The sequence below is a fragment of the Melospiza melodia genome, chromosome 18, assembly GCF_035770615.1.
Source record: "Melospiza melodia melodia isolate bMelMel2 chromosome 18, bMelMel2.pri, whole genome shotgun sequence".
Taxonomy (NCBI): Eukaryota; Metazoa; Chordata; class Aves; order Passeriformes; family Passerellidae; genus Melospiza; species Melospiza melodia.
In genome coordinates, this window is record NC_086211.1 from 5,825,604 (window position 1) to 5,848,952 (window position 23,349).

General features: G+C 44.6%; 1 protein-coding gene across 2 annotated transcripts in view; it reads left to right on the forward strand.

The window, feature by feature from the left end:
* PDGFA (platelet derived growth factor subunit A) overlaps positions 1 to 23,349 on the forward strand; it is an 86,496-nt gene that overhangs the window by 36,383 nt on the left and 26,764 nt on the right. The gene's annotated exons all lie outside the window — the stretch shown is intronic.

Sequence of the window (23,349 nt, forward strand, 5' to 3'; positions counted from 1 at the left end):
AATGGTTCACAGGCAGGGCATGACATTGATCACTCCAGCCCCATGGGAATGGGAGTTGTGCTGGGCACATTTCCTCGGCCTCTTGGTGCCAGGCTGGGATATCTCTCCCACTGGTCTGAGATGTGTTGGTGAGCCCCAGAGCTGGGCTAGTGATGTCTCAGAGCAGCCAGCAGCCACACAGGTGCAGGGGGTGCACACACGTCCAGACCCACAGCCTGGCCACTTTGTTCTTCACGTTAGGAAGGACTTGCTTCAAAAATAAGGTATGAAAATGTACAAATGTTGGACATTATCAGGGAAAAAATAAAAGGAACCCATTATATTTTAGGTCAAAGAGTTATCTAGCTCAAGATTTTTAAATATGTGCAAAATGCAGTTAGTGCAGAAGGGCCATTAATCAGCCTCTGGAAGAACTGCCTTTTCTGCCTATTTTTAAGCTGCAAAGATGAAAACAAAAAGCGAGGAGTGCAGGGGCAGCTCCATTTTCCCATTGTACAGAGCAGGAGGGCACCTCTATCTGTGCAGGCTCCTGCTTCCCTGGCAACATGTTCTCAATCTCTGCAAAAGCTGTTGGAATAACCACACAAACTACAGGGCACTTTCCCTGTTGGCACATGCCTTTGTCTGCTTGGAGGAGCTGTTCTGTAAACACCACTGCTGGACGGGTTTTATGTGACTTATTCCTGATTCATTGGTCCTAAATTAGTAGCCCCAAGGCACATACCTTTGCTACAGGCAGGGAAGGGATTGCCTTTTCTCCCCACCTTTGGGAACTTTGACCTGCTGGGATCACAAACTGTAGGAAATCTCAGAGGCGAAGTCCCAGGTACTGCCAGCAGTAAAACCCAGGAGTAAACAGATTAGATGTGTTTGAAAGACATTTCAAGGGAGCTTGGGCTATCTGGCTCAGCTTCCCTACACCACCAGCATGATTATTTCAAGACTGATTTTAATGGCACGAAGGCTTCTTCCTTAATACAGGAATTGGCTGTGTAATTTCTATATATATACACATATATATTTATCTTATTTTCCTCTTTGGCAGTGAGGAATTGAAACTTCTTCTCCACACCCCTTTGATTAGCGCAGGAGTGGCAGGAGGGATTTTTCCTCTCTTAGTCATTCTGGGCAACCTTTGAGCCCAGTTTTTCCACCCTGTTCCCATTAGGAAGCTGCAGAGGCCACGCGAGTGAGTTCCTGGCCAGCTGGGAGCTGTCAGCTGCCTTCAAAGCCCTGGCCAGCCCTGCTGTGATAAATCCATGCTGAGGTGTGTAATGCACATGGTATCAGCCCCAGATCCCACACAGTTCCTGTCCCAACAGGGATGAAAGCTTTTTTAAAAACTGGAGTACAAAAGGGGAAAACCTACTTCTTGGACTTTTGAGTCAGTTTATGGAGCAGTCAAGAGTGTTAGGGTTGGGTCCTCTTGGTTTTAACCAAGGGCTGCTGATTGTAGGTTTTGCCAGTCTCTCACAGGGGTGAGGTGAGAAAGCCCTAAAAACTGAGCTGGTCCTTCCCAAATCCTCCCTTTGCAGATGGCCAAGAACATTGTTGATTTACACAAAAAAGAAATGCAGAATCCACTCTAGACATTTTGGGCTGAGACAAATGAAGACTTTGTTTTTGTTTTGTGATTCTGGCTTTGGCATCACCTTTCCAGTTCTCTTTTGTTTGGCCTCTCAGTGATTCATCTCTCCATTTCACTTCTCTTTTGTTTGTTCCATAATTGCTGGCTTAACCTGGAGGCATGAGGCTTCCTTGTGGAAACATCACCAGGCTGTCAGTCAGCCACGGGGAGGTGGTACAGCTGGTACAGTCCTTCCTCCCTCTCAGGAGTGAGTGAATCATCCCTTGAATATGCAATATCATCCAGGACACAAGCCAGGATTCTCAACAGGCACATGAATTCGAGCATCTCTGGAAACATTATTTCCACATTTTGGGCAGACTAAGAGACAGTAAGTAAATAAGCAAGCTGTGGCATTTGCAATCTCTTGTAGTTTTATTTAAAGTGACTGCCTGTACTGGAAATGCTTGTGTGGGTATTAAAAACACAGATAGAAAAGCGTGCATCCTTGATCTGATACTGCCCAAGGCAGCTTCAGGGTATGGCCCATTTAATGCCATTGAGCAGTCCATTGAACAGTTAAGAACCCACCAGAAACAGTAACTGCCTGCTTTCCTCATGAACACTCTCAAGAACCAACACATCCCAACCCTCTGTGTTGCTGGCCTCTGGATTTCTCCTTTAGAGTTGTGTCCATGCTCTGCAGGGAGTTGTTTCCCACTGCCCTCGCTCAGGAGCAGTGAAAGGCACATGGGCTCCTTCCCTCAGCTGGGATCTTGTTCAAAAGTGTCTCCCCTCCAAGGAAAAGAGCAATTTCCCATGTTTTCCTGGGCTGTAGGTGGGATGTAGCCAGAGAATCAGGGAATATTCACTGCATCAGCAGGTAGCCCATGACACAGCATTTCACAGGATCAACTGGTTTTCCTGTGCTCATGAATCCAACAAAGTGCCCTGAACATACAATGAAATTTCACTGCTGAATGTGTGAGAGATACAGTGGGAAAAGAACAGTGCTCTGACTGAGCTGGGGAACACTGGCCAGGAGAGCTGTGATACAGTTTTCTCTACTCTTATTAATACCAGGAGCCAAGACTTTTTCTGCTTCGCTTTTGTGCCAAGGTCACAGCTATGTGTTAACCTTCATCAGTCCTTCTGATGATAACAGTGAAAGCAAAATACCATTAAAATTATCTTCCTATATGTTTAAAGCACACTGGCACTTTTCCAGGCAGTGTTTGTGCCCCTGTTTATGCTGCAGACCCTGGTGACCCTGGAATACTTTTATTTACGACAGCATAAGCATCATTTCCATGGCAACATGCTTTTCAAGCTGCAGATTGGGGATTGCAATTTCCTGAGCAATAGAAGAAGCAATGGTGGATTTTTTTTTCTTCCTAATCAGCTAGTAGCAACTTTCATGTGCAAAACAACCAGCCACGACAAATCAGTTAAAAGCTACATTATCATCAAGGCAATTTGAAAGCTCAGCATGGTTAGCCTAAAAATAAAAGAGAGTTAGATCCAGTTGTTTAATGGAAATAGAGATGGTGAGATGATATCCTCACTGCTGCTCTGGTAAATTGGCTTCAATGAGCTCTGCAATGCTGCCTAATGAGGAGCAGAGCAGTTCACTGCAGTGACACATTATTTACAGGAAGGCTAGGACAGTTATAATCCTATATGGCTTCAGACAACGCTTTCCCATATTGGAGGAGCTGACAGAGCCTGTTTGAAAACAGTCCAAACTATCAACAAAGGAATGTTACTAACGGGGATGTTGGTTAGCAGCTCGTGTGAAACTGCCCTTGGTGCTCTCTGCCTTCAGAGAGCCCTGGGGTGGAGCTGCTCCCCGGGGTGGAACAGCCTCCTGTGCACACAGGAGACAGGGGACAGGGGACAGAAATGCAGGATTGAGATGGGGAAACATCACATAGCACTGCTTCCCTCCCCAAAAGGAGTCTTCAATAGCAATTAAGTGTTGTCACTCCACCAATAGGATCACTGAGGGCAGAAAGATGCAATGATGTGCCCAAGGCATCTGACAGGCAGAGGTGCTCCCTGGAGTCCAGGACACCATCCTGTCTACCAGGGGATGTGACCCATCTATCAGAGCAGGGTGTTTGAAGGCTGGATCTATCACAAATATGTCCCCTGCTCAGCCAGCTTGGTGCCCAGCACCACTGGGACCATCCCTGCTCGCTGGAGATCAGCACTTCTCACAGCTGCTCTTCTCACCATCTCTCAGTGGCAGAAAATTTCCACTAAAAATACTGCCTGAATTCTGATTCAGGAAAAGGTGAGGATTTCTTTTTTGCTGGATTGCCCTTGAGAGCAAAGAAATCTCACCCTATCCAGGCAGGATTTGATGCTGACCAGGCCAAGCCCAGGGAACTGCTGTGTACCAGGATGGGTGTACTTAGCAGCACTGCTCACACCTCTCTGCATTATCAGTTACTCATATCTCTGAGCTCCAAGTTAGACCTTAATGGTGACAGTACAGAATTATCAGAGACAAATTTCTAAGTCATAGTACAAATCTTTTCAGAGAAAATAAGTGCTGCTGCTGGTCCCACCCACCAGAATTATTTGAGGTGACAAGTAAATAAATATTAAACTACATTCTGTAATGGTAAAAGTACACTCTACTTGCTAAAAACCACGTTCACACTGATTTGCTTTGGGCCTCCAATAGTTTTGGAGCAAAACTTCCACTGGTTTTGAAAGCAGTGGGGCAGCAGAGGTGCCTCCAGGGTACTGTATTTATTACCTCCCATCTCGTGAGGTACAGCTGGCCATTAGCTCCCCTGGAGGAAGCTGAGGAGATGCTGCTTTCAAACACCAGCTTTTCCAAGGCAGGGCCTGTGAAGTGTTCTGGGGTGTGAGCTATTGGACCAGCCCACTGCAGAGCTCAATGTCAAAAGCTTCCAGGACATCAGGATCTGCACTAGGCAACGTTTAAAGGTTCCTTTTGACCCAAACCATTCTGTGATTCTGTGACCACTGCACATTGATGTGCAATGCCAGCATCCCAGCATCCTCCTCCCTTTGAAGTCACTTGTCAGACTTGATTTGGAGTCCAGGCACATGGGATAGGAGCTCAGACAGCCCCTAAGCACGTTCTGCCCCAAGGAGAGTGCTCAGCCTCGTGCTGGCTGGTGATGGGAGAGCAGGAAGGGTTTGCAGCCTGCTCTCATGGTTTAGACTTGAACTTGGAACTGTTTGTTTTTGCTACGCCACCCCTTCCGCCCTAGTTAATAGTCAACTTTGAAACCCAGCTTTATGTCCCATGTTTGATTTACATTTCAAATGCAGGGCCAGCAGGGCAGGCTGTCTAAATCACTTGTCAGCACAGGGGAAGGAGGTGACACAGTGGGAGGAAAAAGTGAGACGGGGCTATGGCCCAGTATAAACGTTCAGGCAGCTGGGCAAAGCTGTTCCTGGGAGAGTCCCCAGTGAGGACAAATGCTCACCTTGCCCAAAGGTTGGGGTCCAACCCAGGCACCACACAGGGACCAGCTTGTCTCCTTTGATTTATGCTCTATTCCTCCAGCTCTGCAAACCTGCATCCTGTTTTCCTTCTCCTCTGCAGCTGTACGTGGAGGTGAGGGCTCAGAAAGACCCAGCAAGAGGAGTTTCTTTTGAATCCAAAAATAGCCTGTCATGATTTTACTGATTTTTTTTTTTTTTGGTCAGCGTGTCGCAATCCTAAATTTATCACTGAATTGGCATACAGGAAGCTGCTCTAATCTCCAGTTGGAGGGCACAGGGCAGAGCGAGTTCACCGGCCACTCTCAAGAACCGTCTGGCTGGAAATATCATTTTCAGCTGCTCTTTGATGAGGTAACATCAAGGAGCAGAGTGACTGCACACACCACCCAGGCCACTGCCAAAGGCTCTGCAGGGCCAGTCAATGCCGCATTGAGGAAAGGGGAAACATTTGCAAAATCGGTCAGAAATGGATTAAATGTGTTTTAAAGTAATTCCTGTGCAGACTGTTTACTTGGAACGGCGCAAATATGATCAGCCTGTCCTTAGAGGCCTTCCCAGGCCTGACCTGATGGATGTGGTGATGCCTAATCCTGCCCTGATGCTGCTGCCCAGAGTTGTGCTGTGTGTGCCTCAACAGCTCATCAGCAGGGCCCTGCTGGCCACCACACGCTGCCCTGATGCCTTTGTGCAACAGGGCAAGCTCTTCCTTTCATCTTTTTATATTAAACACAAGATCCTGGGGCTGCAGGAGGAGCAGCCAGCCCCTGGTGGGGATGGCAGGTGGAGGAGCCAGTGTGGAAGCACAGCCCAGCACCATCAGAGGCTGGTGAGAGCATTGTCCTCTCCACTGAGCTCACATTTGCCCCAGCTTCCCAAAATTTTGCTGGAAATACCTGCCTCTGTTTCTTGCAAGCATGTTAAAAACTACCTGCCAGGTTCAGCTGATGTAAATCCTCATAAATTCATTCACCAGCCTTATTCCCTGAGAACTGCTGCTCAATGCTCTGTTCCTTCATAGCTGCAATTTCTCTCAGTTTATTTTAACATGGTGCCTTGCTCTCAGTTTCACCACACACATCCTCTCTATTGCCAAAAAGGCACTGATGAACATGAGCTGTGTTACCAGAAATCACATTCCTGTTCCTGTTCCTTGGCTCATTTCTCCCTCATTTCCCTTTGCCTTCCTATTTTAAGACTGCATGCATGACATACCTGTCAGCTAGATCCACTCAAATATTTATCCAGTAATTTAATCAGTGGATTTTATGGTACATTGCTAACTACATTGATGATTTTCTCCTCATTCACGTAGCTTGGGTTGCAGTGTGGTAGGGAACTGGAAGGCTGCAGGTTCATGGGGGTCCATGAAGTCAGAGAAGTTTATAAACCATGAGAAATTTCTCCTTTTTTCTGACACCTGTGAGGAACCCTGGCTGTGTGCTGTGCTGAGGGGAAGGGGAAAGCTCCAAGAGTTGCTGATCTTGGGCATCAACATGACCCCACATGAGCCTCAGCTGGGGCCAACTGCCAGCACATGCAGAGGGAAAAGCAAACAGAAAAGGGGCAGAGTCCACTGGAACTGGGAGTGAGGGATTTTACCTTTAAATTTCAGAGAACACCCCCTTTTTCCATTGCCTCCGAATCTCCACTCATTCAGAAGACAGAAACTGGACTTTCATAGGGAGATATTCCCCCCAAAGACAGCTGTTAAGCCAACCCCAACCTTAAGAGGTACACCAGGCTCCAGGCTGTGCTCCTGGAGCCTACCATGACCCCAGGCTGGAGCTCCCCAGAGCCAGGCACCATGGATGAGCCCCCCAAACCCCCCTGCTCTGTGCCCCAGGGCTGCTGAACCCTGGGCTCTGGTGCTTTGGCCAGGCAGCCCTTTCCTCACCTCCAAAGGGGCCTCAAAGCAAGGGAGGAGTGAGAGCTAGCACCCTTTTACAGTGTGAGTAATGGCTCAGCAATACCTTCCCCCGGGGCAAGGTATGCTCCACACACCGTGATTTCAAAAGAAGTTTAAAAAAAAATAAAAAAATAAAGCAATGAAAGAATGAGGAACTAACTCAACACACCCTGTAGGCAGGTTCTGGCTTCCCAGGGAGAATTAGAGAGCAAACTTCCAAACTGTGCTTTATGTGTTATAAACAGCTTTTTCTTTTGCCCCTTCCCCACCCTGAACCCCAGGTTTTGTTGTTTTTTTTTTTTTTTTTTTTGTTTTGTTTTTTTTTTACAGGGTAATGCTCTACCTTGACAGGATGAGAGAGATGTTGTATATGTTTAGCTAGAGATGCTTTATCACCCATTTCCATTAATAGCTATTAAGAATAGGGATAGAAATGATAATCTCCCTCTGTTGCATCCTGTGCCCAGTCTCCAGGAATCCTGTTACTTAATGTTTGAAACACCCTTTTGGAGGATAGATGGATGTGGTCGCCCCCCACTCATTCCTGGCTCTGGAAGCAGCAGCACACCCTGAGCTCTGCTCACCACAAGCTCTGGATTTGGCTACAGAGCTCCAGGCATTTGCTGGAGGGCTTTGCTGGGCTGGTGTGCTTGATGTCTTGCAGGATAGGGAAGATTAAGGATTTTATCGCGTTCCCAGGAAAGTTCAGTGCAGAGTTTCATTGATTTGTGTGACCCTCATGGTTTGCACAGCTGGGAAAGAGGCCTGGGAGATCCCAGTGTCCTGTCCTTTCCTCTAACCATTAGGCTACACTTGGAGAAATATGGGACATGGGGGAATTTACACTGTCTTCCAAGCATGAAGGTTGCTCCAAAAAGAAGCAATATTCTTATACAATTAGAAGCATAAATCTAGAATAATTACATAATAATGTATATTATCAGTGCATCAGAGTAAGTGCCAGGCTGGACACAGTGCCTTTCAGCATACCTTGGCAGTTTTACTAAAACAGCAGATAAGTGGAGATTGATACAACCTTGTCAGAAGTGTGGATACTTTTTTCCCTCTGCAATACCTGCACTTAGCTGAAATTCCACAGGTGATTACATTTTCCTTGGGTATGTCTCCTACAGCAGTGGCATGAGGCCTATTAGGAAATAACTTCCAACTTACTGAAATTCAAAGCATTTTCAGTACATCAGTAACCTCAAACAGTTCTGGTTAATTGCTGGAGTGACACTGCCCTCACATCTCAAACAGCATTAGCTGATATTAGCTAGAATATGAAGATCAGAAGATGAAAACATTTTAGGCTGGAATGTCTCTTGTGAAGACTCTTGCAGATGTAGTCAGACTAGGTAGCTCAGCATGCCCTGGTTTTGTCAAAATGCTTTGATAAAATTATAATAATAATTGTAGTATATTAGTTAGTCCTCAGGGATAGCTCCATTTTCCATGCATGTAACCTTTGCTGCTTTGGGATGCAAGCTATTTGTCTTGGCAGCCTGAAACAGCCCATAACTTCACCATGATAACCATTTTTAGTTTGGCCTGTAGATGTATTTTTTTTCTTTTTCAAATCCATCTGTCCTGAGAAGTCAAATTCCTGATTTTATCTTGAACCACCCACCCTCTTCACTTACAAAGAAGACCTTGGAACAAACCCTCATCCTCTTCCTTTGCTTTTTGGTTTTCCCTTGCCTCATTCTCAAAGAGATTCATGTTTCTGTTTCATTGTGTCTGGGTTAAATGCTTCTGTCCTGGAATTTCTGTACTCTGAGTTTCTGTATTTATTACCTCACAATAACAGCAATAACAGCCAAAACACTTTTGTTGAATTTACAAGTTTTAAGAACAAGAAAAACAACCCAGAAATCATTTTCCTGCCTTAGCAAAGCTGTTGATGATGCGTGCATGTGTGAGAAAAGAAACCAGCTCTTCCCCCATCCTTTTCTATTTTTCTCAGAGGCAAAACCAGCAAAAACATCTCTGCTAGAGAAATCATTGAGACTCGTTGGCAGTGGTTTGCCATTCAGCAGGTTCATTCAGGCTGTTTGCATGGGTGATTCTTTTTTCAGATGTCCAGCATCCAAATATAGCAGATGTGGATGTTTTCTGTCTTTGAATGGAGAAAAATAGTCATTTTGATGAAGACAGTGGGACTGATGCAAAACACAGAGTGAGACTTGGTGCCTGGTGTGAGCCTTGGGCTGATTTTCATCTCCACATCATCACAGGGGCAGCTGTGAGGAGTCTGTAACTAATTCATAGCAGAACATGGGGCTATTCCATGTTGCCATAGGTTCAAGTTCAGCCCAGAATCTGCGCAGGGTAGGAGGGACATAGGTCTGTCTTTGCCCTGTTCTTTCAGAGCACGAGCTCCACAGCCTTTGCACCACGTGCTCTCATCAGCTGCCCAAGTGTGATTAGGCCTGAGCAAACTCAGCCATGGGGGAAGGAATTATGCTGAGGAATTGTCTTAGGAGTGCTGTGAAAGTGGCAGCAATTTGAGAGACACTGGGAAAAACGCCTCTGGTAAAACATGTACTTCTTCACCAGCATTTTAGGCGTAGGCACAAAATGATGTTGAGTGTTTCTTGCTTCCCACAAAGTGCAAAGCTGTTCCTTTAGGTTCATCCCAAATCCTCTGAGTGACTAATTCCCTCTCAGAGCTAGCAGGGAAGACACGTTGGTCTGTTACACAGACTTAGCAGGGATTACTTGGTTTATCACATCAGTTTTCCTACACTCCAGAGCCACTCTTATTCCCAGCCAGATGTTCAGAGGAGGGCCCAGCATCTGGGCAGTGCCTCACCAGACCCTCTGGCTCCTCACTGACAAATACCTGCAAAAATGCTTTTAATTTGTTTGGTTTGGCTTGTCACAGGGCCACAGGGAGCAGCCTCACAGGCTGGATTCAGTTACTTGGGCTCCCCATTGGCCACCCCAGCTGGGCAGTCAGGGACTTTTTTGGGGTTTGAATCCTTCTCCTTGAAGGATTCATGGAATCACCCATTCTGCTGACAATCAAGATTGTGTTTTGGGGACCAACGTGCAGATATTCTTCAATAGCTTTCAGGGTTTTACCTCTTAATATTAAAATAATTAATGTTAATATATTAATATCACTAGATGTTACATTTTATTATCTCAAGATATGCATATTAATGAGTTAATGGCAATTTCTGGCTAATTAGCATCAAGTTTCTTTGATTATATTCTTTGCTCAGTTGACCACTTTACAGCTTCTGGCGGTTAGGTGTGATAAAAGCCTTGCAGTTGAAATTAATTGTAAAAATTAATTAAATTAATTTAAAAATTGTAATTTAAAAATTACAATTTTTAAAACTGTAATTACTATTGCTTTCAACATCCCCATCTGAAGAGTATTGGACTGATCTCTTCTAGAAGAACTGGAATGTGTCTTGTGTCACTTGAAGGTTACTGGGTGAGTACAAACACGCCACATTTATTTAAATCTGTCATTTCCTTTCCCCTTGGTTACTCCTAATTCAACACCACAAAAGCTTTGCCTCCTTGATGATGTCAAGAAAAAGTCTTTGTTTCATCCTGCTCTGCCAACCCAGTGACATAACCCGAGCTGCCAGATATCTCTATACACAGGTGTCATCCCTCTGGATCTTTCCAGTTCTACTGCTAAAGTATATCCCATTTATTCTGGTTATCTAGAAATCCTCCCTTCCCCTCCAGCCCAGTCCACCTTTCATCCCAGCCATCTGGAAGACTGCTGTTAAGCAATGCTATCTTGGTCTAATTTACAAGAAATAATTGATTTATTACTGTTACATACCTTCCCTGATTTTCCTGGACATGGCAGAAATAACAGGCTGTCCTGGTCTTAAAGAACTTCATATAAATTGCACTCACACACAACATTTCTGGGTGATAAGGGGACCTGAGCTCAAAGGAAGCCGCATCATATCTTAACTCTCTGGAGTTTTGAGAGGTTTATTTTAATAATATCCTGACTTTAGCATATACAATCCACGGTATTTGCCAAGCTTAAAACAACAGCCACAGGAGGATCCTGTCCTACGTTTTGCAACCGGTTCTCACATCAGCAGAGTGCTGATCCTGCATGGAATTCATTCCACATTTTATTCATTATCTGAATGAGTTATCAAGACAGCTCTCTGCCTGGCTGGAGGTACCAACATAGTGCAGACAGATTTTTTCCCACAGAACTCTCTGAAGCAATACTGTCAGCATGGCTATATTTAATGGGCTCTACCCATGCAGTCAGTCTCTCAGTGCAGAAGAAATAGTTTACAATCTCTGAAACCCTACACTCCTCTCTGCCACGGAGCAGGAAAAAGTAACATCTACCGTCATTCCTTTTGCATGTCGCTAGGTCCAGGGGGAAGGGAAGGCTAATAAGACAATGAGGACATTGAAAACAATATTTTGAGAGGCAGAGCAAGGCAAAAAAACTTAAAAAAAAAATCAGTAGTCAGCATCTGCAAGCAATCTTCAAGCACAGCTAATGGCTGCCCTTAAATTCACATATGTCATGCCATTCTAACCTTTGTTTTAGGCTCAGTTTAGAAATAACCTGTGATCTTGTTTATATCATTGCTGTTGCTGAGTGAAGAGTTAGGACAAAGACTGCTGCATGCAAAGAGGTTTCCCCAAGTTAAATGCCACTATGGAGAAAATGACTGACATTTTGGGCAGCATTATGTGCTTCAGAGTCCTGTGCTGTAGCCCTGCAGAATGCCTGACAGAGCTGCCACACAGATTCAGGTAAAGGTCATTTGTCCAAAAATGATTTCTGTGAAATAAAATTGCCTGTTTGACAGTTTTAAAAAGCGGTGTGGTTCATGAATATGGCAGAGAAATGTCACTACATGCTGATCAGGGTAAGTTGGCAGGGTGATGGTGTGGCCTTCCCTTCACGTCTGAAATAAATCTCCTGGGGTGTGGAAGAAGGGTTGGTGAGTGATGTCTGTGAAACCTGGGCTGGGGAATGGGAAGGCTCCACACTGCACATGGCATGAGCACCATGGAGGGAGAACGGTCATTTAGTGAGGTTTGGCAGGATTTACCTTCAGAACAATAACACTGCTGAAAAACAAAATGAGCAGATGAGACAACACAGCTGGATGGCAGTGACAAGAGGGATGGAGAGCACTTTACCTGGGAATGAGCAGTGGCACAGCCGTGTTATGCAGCTCATCATGACTGAAAATGCACCTCAGCTGTGGCAGGAGGGAAGCCAGGAGCTTATACGAGCCATCTATCTCTGTAAGTCCAAAACCTTTTTCCTAGGGTTTTATTGTAAGTGCTACAGAGTTGGGATGTATAAAGGTTTTGAAATACAAACATTTAAAGGCTACCTTACAGCTCTAAGCTTTAGGATTGATGTCCATCACTTTTTACCATGCTGTATGTGGTATGTGTGTAGATCCCTTTTTAAAGTTATAAAATACATCAATTGTGATTGTCCAGGTCAAAATTTCCCCCTCTACATGGCATAGGCATAAAGTTGACTGCTCTTATGATACAGTTTAATTCTTAACTCTTCAGTCACACAGGAAAAGATCCAGAGTTTTCTTGCCCACTATGTCCTCCTCCTCCCCCCTTTATGAAAAAAATACCAAATGTGCAAGTTATAAATAACACAAGTTATCTAACATTTCACCATATAAGGAATGAGCAGAAGTGGAAATGCTGATTTCTTTTTTGCCTTTAGCATTCAAATGAAATGGACAATGTAGCGAACTGAATATTCCCAGTGAAAATGGTTTGTGGGTAGTTCTGGTGTTCTTGTGCTCTGCTCTGAGCTTTGCTGGCCCCTTTGCTGATGATTCACCAGCCAGGAATCAGAAGTTTGACATTATATTCCTAAAGCATAATGGTCTCTGACCAGTTTGAAAGGAAGGGGCTGCCCTACTCTTGTGTTCATCCTGTGTATGGGTAGGGAGCACACAGGAAAGGACTGTTTGTAGAAGCTCATGGGACATGTAGGTACTTGCCAGAGACTGTCATGAGCTCAGTAACACCATCTTCACTGCTGCCTTTAGCCAGGGAAGGGATATTGTGATGGCAAGTACAGGCAGTTAGATCTGTTGTCATATAGAAAAATCTTGGGGTAAGGTTTGAAGCTAATCTGGAGCTAACATTGGAGTTTGAAGGAACTGATTGTTTTAAACGATTTTGTCCTTTATTAAATAATAGATGTCCTTCAAGCCCCCTTTTTCCCCATGAGCAGGAGCTGATTTTGCTCTGGGAAGCAGTTTCCTTCCCTCTGTGCTTCTCCTCTGGAGCCTGAACTGGCCTCCAGTTAATTCATAAGGAATTGAAAAAGGGGTGAGGATGTGAAGCTGTTCTGAGCCTCTCTCTCTCTCATGCAGGGAGATAGCAGCTGCTGAAAAGCAGTTTTGTATCCCCTGGTAACACCAGGCTCAAGGAACATTTCATAAATAAGGAATCTGGCTACCTGGTTATTAACAGCCCAGTGCTTACTTATCTCCTACTCTATTTGCTCAAAACCAGGTATGAAAACATTCACTCTAAAAAATAAAAATAATGGGAGAATGCACTGATTTGGGAAACAAAGTGAGTTAAAGCAATGAACCACAGTACGTGTTTTTTTATACATGTACAGCAGCATAAGGAAACTGTGGGAAGCTAATTTGCAAGCCTGTTTACTGAATACCTGGAACAACTCCCATTTCCCATTTAAATTAGCTACAGGAAGCCAAGTGTCTAATTTGCTCCTCCAGTACCTGCTTATTCCACTCATTTATGTCCTTAGCCTCATGCACTTAGTAGACCATCTCTCCTGGCATTTCAGATGTTTATTGCTGCATCTATAGTCTGGAAACCTTTCCAGGGAGAAATAAATGCAGCCTGCTAGCAGACAGGGCTGGCTCTGTACCTGCCTTGCACCTCACAGGCACAAACAGCTATTTGGAGTCAGGAGAACAGCAGGTCAGGGTTGTAACATCCAAAATCCCCGGGCCAAAAACAGTATGCAGCTCTTGCAAAGGCAGGGGCTGAGGAGCAGCCTCCTATTTGTGGTCAGTGCTAAACCTGTTCTGTATCCAGAGAGCTCTGGATCAAGCAAAAGATACCCAGGCAGGGAAATAATGGGATTTAAAGAATTCCCTTCAACTCACAGCAGCACCTCAAAGCTGCTTTCCAACCCCACCTGCTCAGGGCTGACCCAAGCTGTGAAGAAATCCTCTTGTTGCCATCGAATTTCCTTGGGAAAGGAGGGGACTTTGGGCTGTGAGAATTGCTGATGGAAAATGGTCCTGGGTTTATTCCCTGTGCTCTGGTCTCCAGAGCCTGCGAGCTCCAAGGCTCAGCTGTGTGACTCTAACCAATTATGGGCTGTGCTAGCCCTGCAGCTTGCTTTTCCAGAGGCAGGTCTCTCAGTGGAAAAATGTGAGAAGTATCAATAAATAGTGACAGTTTTGAGAGCACTGGGCCAAGGTTTCCTCTTGCCTATGGACACAGTTATATAATGGCTCTTCACCATCTGTGGACTTCTCTTAACCAAAAGCTGACCTGGAATATGCAGGTGATGCAGACAGTGGAAAGGAAATGCCTCTGGTTTAGTTGAAAGCTGGTTTACTTTCAGGAAGACTGAACCAGATGATCTTTCAGGTCCCTTCCAACCCAAACCATTTAATGGTTCTGTGATTTGCAATGGCATAAAGCATGTGGAGCAGCATTTAAAATGCCTTCTTCTGCTGCTGATCAGTTCAGAGTGTGACTTTTTAATAGAACAGCAAATGCCAGTTCATTCTTATATATTTTATGCCTTTATTTGTTTGCTACTGACAAAAGAAGAAAATTCCTTTATTCTTTTCCCTCCTCTCTCTCCAGAGAGGTCAGGATTTATCCCTGAGTGATTACATGATCTGTTTCATGCTAATTAAATAGAAAGCAAGTAAGAACTATCGTTTATGGAGTCTTTAAGCCCAGAGGTCTTATTTTACATTTCAGAAGGAAATTGAAAACATTATTCCTTGGAGAACTGAGATATAAAAACACTGGGAAATATTCATGTAAGCGAAGCACACAGAAATATCCTTCATTTATGTTCCCATTTGTTAAAACAAAACGGTACTTTTTTAAGCAAATGATGAAAATTGAATACTTTCTTCACAGTAGGAATATCACTGGTATCAGCCTTATAGCCAGAATGACCACCTACCCCCTGGCCCTAGAAAACATCCTTTACAATGCAGTGCAGTCAGACTCTGTCCCAGTAGGTGAGTCTTGCTGAAGCTGTTGCAATTTGCACAGTGCTCTTCTTTAAAATAATCATTTAAAGTAGAGGTGGAAAAAAGAACTGTCATTCTTCCAGTATCAATGTTTGATTCACTGTTTTGACTCTTTTAAGCACATATCATCATGTCTTTCTCAGATGCCATACATAGTGAGTGAAATGCATAACCTGTACTTAAGAACAGCATATTTTTAAATCAATGCTGAACAGTGAGAAGTTCAATGGAGTTCTAATAAAAAACCAAACCCCAAAACAAAACCCCCAACATCTAGCAACTAGAACCTGCAGCTGCTTCTTTTGCTTTCTCAGTGGTTTAGGTTTAATTTTACAGGCATTATTACATTACATGATCTCACCCTTTTCCTTCTCCAGGTGGATGAAAACATGGTCGTTGAAATGACATTCCTATGGAGCTGCAGAACTCAGCTTGGTGGAGGAAGAATGGGACATAGGTGGTAAATGTTTCTAGGGCTGAATCACCTAAATTAAATTACAGCTCTACAGAACCTGTCTGGAGAGAACCATTTTAAAGCAAGGCTTATAGTAAGGCAGGTACTGAGCAGAAAGAAACCTGGGGATCAATCAAAGTAATGCTGAAGAAGATGAATTATGGAGAGATTTTGTTTTTAATTTGCTTTGGACAGAGTTATGGGTAAAATCTCCCTCTTACCATGGCCTTAATGGCCATAAAAACCAAATTATTCTGGGGAAGGTGTGTGGGAAAGGCAGCAGCCACCCAGGAAAGCCTCACAAAATGGCCAAAGCCATTTATCTTTGAGGTGTGAGGGTCATTAAGGAAGGCTGGGAAGTTCCTTTCCCCATGGATGCTCTCAGTGAGCTTTGGGGTGTCAGTGACCCATATCAGCACTGCAGAGCAAGCTGAGGCTGTTTTCAGCAGTGGAACAGAGACAAACCAAGCCATTACTGCAATATTCCACCGAGCTTGGAAAACTTGGCTGTGTGAATGTCCTTCCTGCAAATGTGGGAAATGCTCAGCCATACTACCCTCCATGGCACCTTCTTGAAGCATTGGGAATGTACCTATCAAAATCCCTTCAATTTCATGGTTTTTCACTGGCTACTGATACCAATGAAGTGCTTCAGGAATCCCTCCATGCCCAAAGCAGCTGTTTTGCACCTGGTTTTATGGGAAACTGTGAAATGAGATTTTCTCAAGATTTTGGGGGGTTGAGTGTGGGATATAAAGAATTTAAAACAACTATATGAAGCTTTATTACTTAGTGAAAATCATACATTCTGGAAGAATTCATTACTGGAAATCTTATGAACTATTAGGACTTTACATTTAATGTTTTGATCTTTTACTGATTTCTGATAAATATTTTTAATCAGGAAGGCTGGCAGTGGTGACTAATCTTGAAAAAATCTTTCATACCGAGAGAAAGCCACAAAAGATTTTCTTCTTGTTCATAAATAATTCTCACAGAATAAGCATGATACATGATAAGTTTTAGAAAATACTGTGCTAAGACTGCTGGAAATTCTTCCATTGAGATGGAAACTGTACTGTGAGTTGAACAATTTTATTAGTATTTGCTGTAGTTACATTTCCATTTTCAAGTAGAAAACTGATATTTTTTTGGCTGAAAGTTCTTCCCCTCCTCCGGCTCCCAGTGCAAAAAATTTTCTACTAAACAGGTTTTTGGCTTTCAGGTTTCCAAGAAACAAGGCAAATATATCCACTGTATCCCTTGCCCGAGCCACTTGATTTTACTACAGCGCTGGGGAGGTTCATAGCTCAGCAGAACAACAGTGTGCAGTGTGTGCCAGCAGATAGGCAGGAAAATAATTTCTCTGTCCCCCCCAGCCTGCAGTGTGCGGGGAAGAGAGGAAAGGGAAAGAGGAAAGATGTGCCTAAGCAGAGACTTAGCTGGGTTTTATGAGCCCAGTCATTCTTTCCTGCAGAAGAGTTCCAGTGAGACAAAGTGCCTTGGGGTGAATTTTGGAAGGGGATGTTAGGGGTGAGGTAGGGGGGAAGAATGGTGGAAAAATAACAGTGGAAAGGAGAGAAGAAAATGTGTGAAGGGGTAGAAAAGTGATAAAGAGAGGGAAGAGATCAGAAAAGAGGGGGAAAATAACTCACATGAGAGGAGAATGATGGTTGGTTGGTGGGAGGCTTGAACAGAGAGGAAGGAGCAGGACAGAGGGGACCCCACATCCAGGGTCACTGTGAGTGAGGAGAGCAAAGCCTGGAGTTTCAGAGCTGACAGGGGGCAGGGGCCCAGAACCATGTGTGTCTCCATGGCTGCTGCTTTTCTTTGGGGGGCATCACCCAGTTTTGGCCAGATTTGTCCAGGAAAGAAGGGAAGGTGGGAACCAGAAGGCTGTACAAGGAGTGATGGCTTTAAACTGAGAGAGGGCAGATTAGATGTCAGGAAGAAGTTCTCCCCTGTGAGGGTGATGAGGTCGTGGCACAGGTTGCCCAAAGAGGTGGGGATGTCTGGAGGAGTTCAAGGCCAGTTTGGATGGGGCTTGGAGCAACCTGGTCTAGTGGAAGGTGTCCCTGCCCATGGCAGGGGATGGGATGAGCTTTAAGGTCCCTTCCAACACAAACCATTCTGTGATTCTGTGGCTTTTCACCCAACCATTCTGTGATTCTGTGGCTTTTCACCCAACCATCTGATTGCAGGGCTTTTGCTCTGGTGACAGATCAGCCACGGGGTGGTTGGGAGCTCTCAGTGGGGAGCAGAGTCCAGTGCATGATGTGATTAAGCTGGTAGCTGCAGCAAAAGCATTTACCCCAGTGGAAATAGATCCACAGAGATGCATTTCATTCTTCTGCTATTAAATGGGTAACAGGCTGAGCGAGCCAGGCTATTACATTTCAAAAGGTAGCTCTAGGAATTCATCTTCCCCACACTCTGTGGTCCCATATGTTGTGTGAAGGAGATGGCTTTACTGGAGCCACTATCTCCTATTGGCAAGATGGGTATATTCCAGGAAAGCTATTAAGTGAAACAGCTAAGTCTGGTGCTGATGGTATTTTTCCTCCCCCTGAGCAAACTTTCTTTCTTATCTCTGGCTGTCTCATGTATTAGCACACATGAAAATTTTACTGATATGAATTATATAAATGCACTGGAGAGACTGCTCAGCAGCAGCACAGAACAGGGAGGCTCTACTGTAACACCACAAAAGCACCTCATGGATGAATGACTGTAACAGAAAACAGAAAATCATTAACAGTTCACAGGCCAGCTAGGAGTGCTGACCATAATTTATTCGGATTTGCTTAGATTTCTCTTCTGATTCTGATGAGACATAAATTAGGAAACCTGGTCAGCCATATCATGATCTCAGGGAGAAGTGTAGCTTAGAAGTTGATGGCAGAAATGCCTTATTTTCATCAATCCTCACTGTGTTCAGGAGGGTCACAGGCATCTTTGGTGAGTCATATCCAGGTGGTGTGAGATGTCACCACCTCTATGGTAGCAGAAGGTAAAACCCAAGATCAGGCAGTCCCTGAACCTCCAGTGGCCTCCTTCACCAACTTGTTCATCCTGGTATGGCTTGGACACAGGGGAACAGTGGAGTGAGGAAGAAAAGACAGAGAGGGGAAGACCCTCACATGGTATACCAGCACTGCTTGCAGCCTAGAAGTCAGGGCCCAGATCTTCATCCCCTGGCAACACAGGGCAGCCTGGGAAGACTTTCCCAGCAGTGGTGGAGTGAGGCCTCATCCCAGGCCTCATTTGGACAGGGTACAGGGGGTGCTTCCTGCATACCCAGCCTGCAGGAGGGAGCAGAAATGCCAGGAATGCTCCTTGGAGCAGAGATGAGCCAAGCAACAGGAACACCTGGTCTCTGCTATCTGCCTGAAACAGTTTATGGAGAAAGAAGCAGCCCTGGGTCTCACCAGCACTACCTGGAAAGTTGTTTGATCTCTCTCCAGCTGTCCCCATTCAGGTTCATTCCAACACCACACAGAGACATCATTCTGTTCCTCAGCAAACATTTCCCCCTTTGGGAGGAGACAGAGCCCACCCAAGTCTGGCCAGACTCTGCTCTGTGTTTGGCCATCTGAGTCAGAGATGAAAAAAAATCATTGTGTGCATGAAAGTCCTTTTCGTCTTGTCTGTGCATGTGCGGGGTGGCTTCCTGACATTTTGATGATCTTTTCTGTTTTCTTACTGAAGTTCTCATTCCTGTGCCATGCACAATTGATAAGCTGGGACACTTCTGAGAAGCCTCACACGGAGACAGTCACATTCACTTCCTGCAGCATGGCCAGGCACACAAAGATTCTTCTTCACAAGGAGAGTCTTTGCATAAGGTCCCTTGCTAGCAAGGGATTTGGTTCCCTGTCTGGCTAAAACCACCAACACCTCTTCCAAAAGAGAGAGAAAAAGTGGGATGGCTTACTGAACTCCACAGGGGGAAAAGGAAAAATTTCCCCAGAGGGTGCAGGCCAACAGCTGCCTCTGCTGTTGGGGCCAGGATGAGACCAAGGCAAGGGAGTGAGAGATGATGCTGCTGAGATAAATCTTGGTTGCTGAGGTTGATTTGGTGATAAACTGGCCTGCAGGGTCCCCACTGCTGTAGCTGCTGTGTGCCTTGGAGAGGCACAGCGAGTCATCAGCCAGGTTCTCATGGACTTTGAAACCTGAGCCACAAAGGCTTGAGCTGCTCTCAGCTGCTGATCATCTTTTCAGCAAGGCAGTCCTGATTTCCAGCCCTCTTTGGAAAATAGGTCTTGAGATCTGAGATTAGAATTTCCCAAGATACCCAAATGGTAGAGGGGCCTATTTTCTGGTATTAATGTATTTTAGCAACAACAGTTGTAGATTGGGTGATAGATTATTGTTCATGATTAAGAAATTACCTAGGTAAATCCTCCAAAAGGCTGTTTGGAACTACTTCTGAATTTCCTTGAGGTTTTGGTTCCTCATGCTCTGTGTGGGATCTGTGGTTCTCCATCTCTAAGGAACAGGCAACACCCTTCTTTCCATAAATAAGGTCCCAAAATTTTCCCCCTTAAAGTATGGGATCATGGCACAGAAGAGGCTGAGAACCACTGGTCTATATTTAAAATTTCCTATTTTGCGCCAATCCTGTTATTACTCTTTTAATATACTGCAGTTTTGTCTTCCCAAGGGGATACTTCCTTTTAAATATTTTCTTATTTTTTTTCTTCTTTGCATTTTTGTACTGAGATAATCTGATTGGACACAAACCTTTTAATTTTGTTTTATATAAAACTGACTTTTTAAAGCAAGATATTGCTACATTTCCTAGGACTTTGTTGTATTTAGGTCTAATTGTTCTTTATTTAAAATCCATGGCTAAATTCCTCTTGACCCATTAAAAATAAATTATATCAAGAAAAAAATATATTTATAGGATTAGGAAAAGAATGGATTATTACATAAGCTTTTTGTTTAACGAAAAGACATAATTAACCAATTGAACTGGGTTTGTGTGGCCTATTTGTCTATCAGGTATTGTGGATGTTTCAATACATTTCTAATTCCCTGCTGAGCCAATAATATTTCCAAAAATACTTAGGCAGAGGGCGAATTTGCAGGTGTCCTACTAAGTGAGAGCTTGTCTGTATTTTTATGATCCCCTCACAGCAGGAAAGCTCACATCATTTGAAAAAAAAAATTAAGAAAAAAGATGCTGAAACCTCTGCAATTGTTCTCCTGCAATATCTGGGGCAGAGAACACAAATCACACCCAGAAACCTCCTGGGACAGGCAGGTGGAGGAGCAGGAAACCAAAGAGCAGCAGTGCTGTGCTGTGCTGTGCCCATAGTGACAATCACTGAGCACCTCTGACATCACCAGCCACTGCCCAGCATGCAGTTAATAAATATCTGTGATGGAATTATTGCTGAGTCACTGCTCAGCAGTGTGTGTCCCCTTTGGCCTCCCCAGGGCCAGCAGGAGCTGATCTTGGCCATGCAGATGTTGGTCTAAACCAGTTTGCCACAACTGCATTCCTCGTGGGAGGGTGCTCAGAGACAAACTTTGGCTTCAGTGACTGCATCACATGTTTACTGGGTGGCTGTAGGTGCTGCCAAGCTGGTTTGCTGCTGATAACCTGAGTGGGATTAGAGGGAGCTGGGAAAAGAACCTTTGGAAAATGCCTAGGTGGGGAGCAGGTATCAGTTTTCCATTGCAGGGTAATTCATTAGGACACTGATAAATTCTCTCTGTCCCACTTGTCATTCAGAACTGTTATTGGGGTGAGGAGCTGTGGGTCCCTGCCTTTTGTGCCTGTGAGCTGCCCTGACATGAGTAGTTACTAGTGAGAGTAGTGAGTGGGTAATGGTGAGAGCAGTGAGTGGGTAAAGGTGAGAGAAGTGAGTAGGTACTAGTGGGAGCACTGAGTGGGTGATGGTGAGAGAAGTGAGTAGATAATGGTGAGAGCAGTGAGTGGGTAAAGGTGAGAGGAGTGAGTGGGTAATGGTGAGAGGAGTGAGTGGGTAATGGTGAGAGGAGTGAGTGGGTAATGGTGAGAGCAGTGAGTAGGTAAAGGTGAGAAGAGTGAGTGGGTAAAGGTGAGAGCAGTGAGTAGATAATGGTGAGAGCAGTGAGTGGGTAATGGTGAGAGCAGCGAGTAGGTAAAGGTGAGAGGAGTGAGTGGGTAAAGGTGAGAGCAGTGAGTAGATAATGGTGAGAGCAGTGAGTAGACAACGGTGAGAGGAGTGAGTGGGTAATGGTGAGAGCAGTGAGTAGTTACTAGTGAGAGCAATGAGTAGATAATGGTAAGAGCAACGAGCAGACTTCAGATGGTTGCAGCCCAGAATGCAGCCCTTGCCCCAGAGATGCTGTGTTGCAAAGGACACACCACGTTGCTCAACGTCCTTGGTGACCGTCAGCTTTCAGAAGGCTGTAGCAATAATCAGTGTTTGCAGGCAGCTGGGTTGAGAGCTGATTTACCCTTCCCATGTGTGGGGATAGGTCTGCCTGTGTCTTTTGTTCTAGTTCTTCATTTTTCTCTGATAATATCAGCCACACTTGGATGACCAGGACAAAACTTGACCATGTGGTCCTAAGGACAGAACTGCTTTTGACTCAGGGCCAGACATTTCTGATTTTATTTTATTTTTCCCGACTGACACTGTAAGAAGTCAGCATGAGGCAAAGTCATGCCACTGGTTCACTGCATTCCCAGTGAGTTCTTCAGGCAGGCTTTATCTATTTCTCATGGAGGTGCTCACACAGACAAGAACATCAAGTTTCGAGGTGCCGACACTGAAACTTTTCCAACGCATCTGTCAGTCCTTTTGTCCTCCTCCCTTCTCCCACCCCTCACCATTCCTTAACCCTCCAGAGAAATGATGCAGCGAAAGTTTGCACAGAAAACAAGGAAGGAGCTGTAGACAATGCTTTCACCTGCTGTGATGTGCACAATAGCCAGAGGCTGAAAAGACTCTCTTCGTTCTTCTAGGAGGAGAGTCTCATGTGAGCTCTCAAAATAGGCTTTAGCAAGCCAGAGCTGAACTTCATCCAGCCCCACTCTCTGCTGGAGAAGGAAAATCTTGATATTATTAACGTAAGAGGTGAGGTTAGCTCAGGAACCCGTGCCAGAAGGGGCTGAAATCCCTGCTGGACCTTTTGGAGAGCTGGAGCCTGATGGTTACAGCCCGGGGTAGGTGCCCAGTTGTGTGGAGTTGCAGCTGGAACCAAATGCCTGATGTGCCCTTGAAAATCCCAGCCTGCAATTCCTCCCCTCTGCAGTTACAACAGCACAAAGACAATGTGGTAATGTCTGCTGCGTTACAGAATCCCTTTATCTGGGGGAAAAAAACTCCTGTCAGACTAATCAGGGAATTAGCAGTATTACAAAAGTGCTCCTCACAAATGCTAAAATACAGACATGACTCAGATTAATTTTCAGATCGGGAAACTTATCTTTCTAGTGTGCAGCACTAGTCTGTATGAGAGGATTCTGGCTTTAACATGGATTTGTTTGGTGGCACTTGGCAGAGAAACAGAGGGCTTTAAAAAAAATTATTATTATTTCAAAATCTACTGGAAATGATTTAACAGCCTTTTGGAAACATTTTAATTTCTCTATTTTGGGGAGCTTTTTGACCTTTCTTAAAGAATTTAATTACCCAGAATTGTCACATCTGATTTCTTTAAATACCCATAA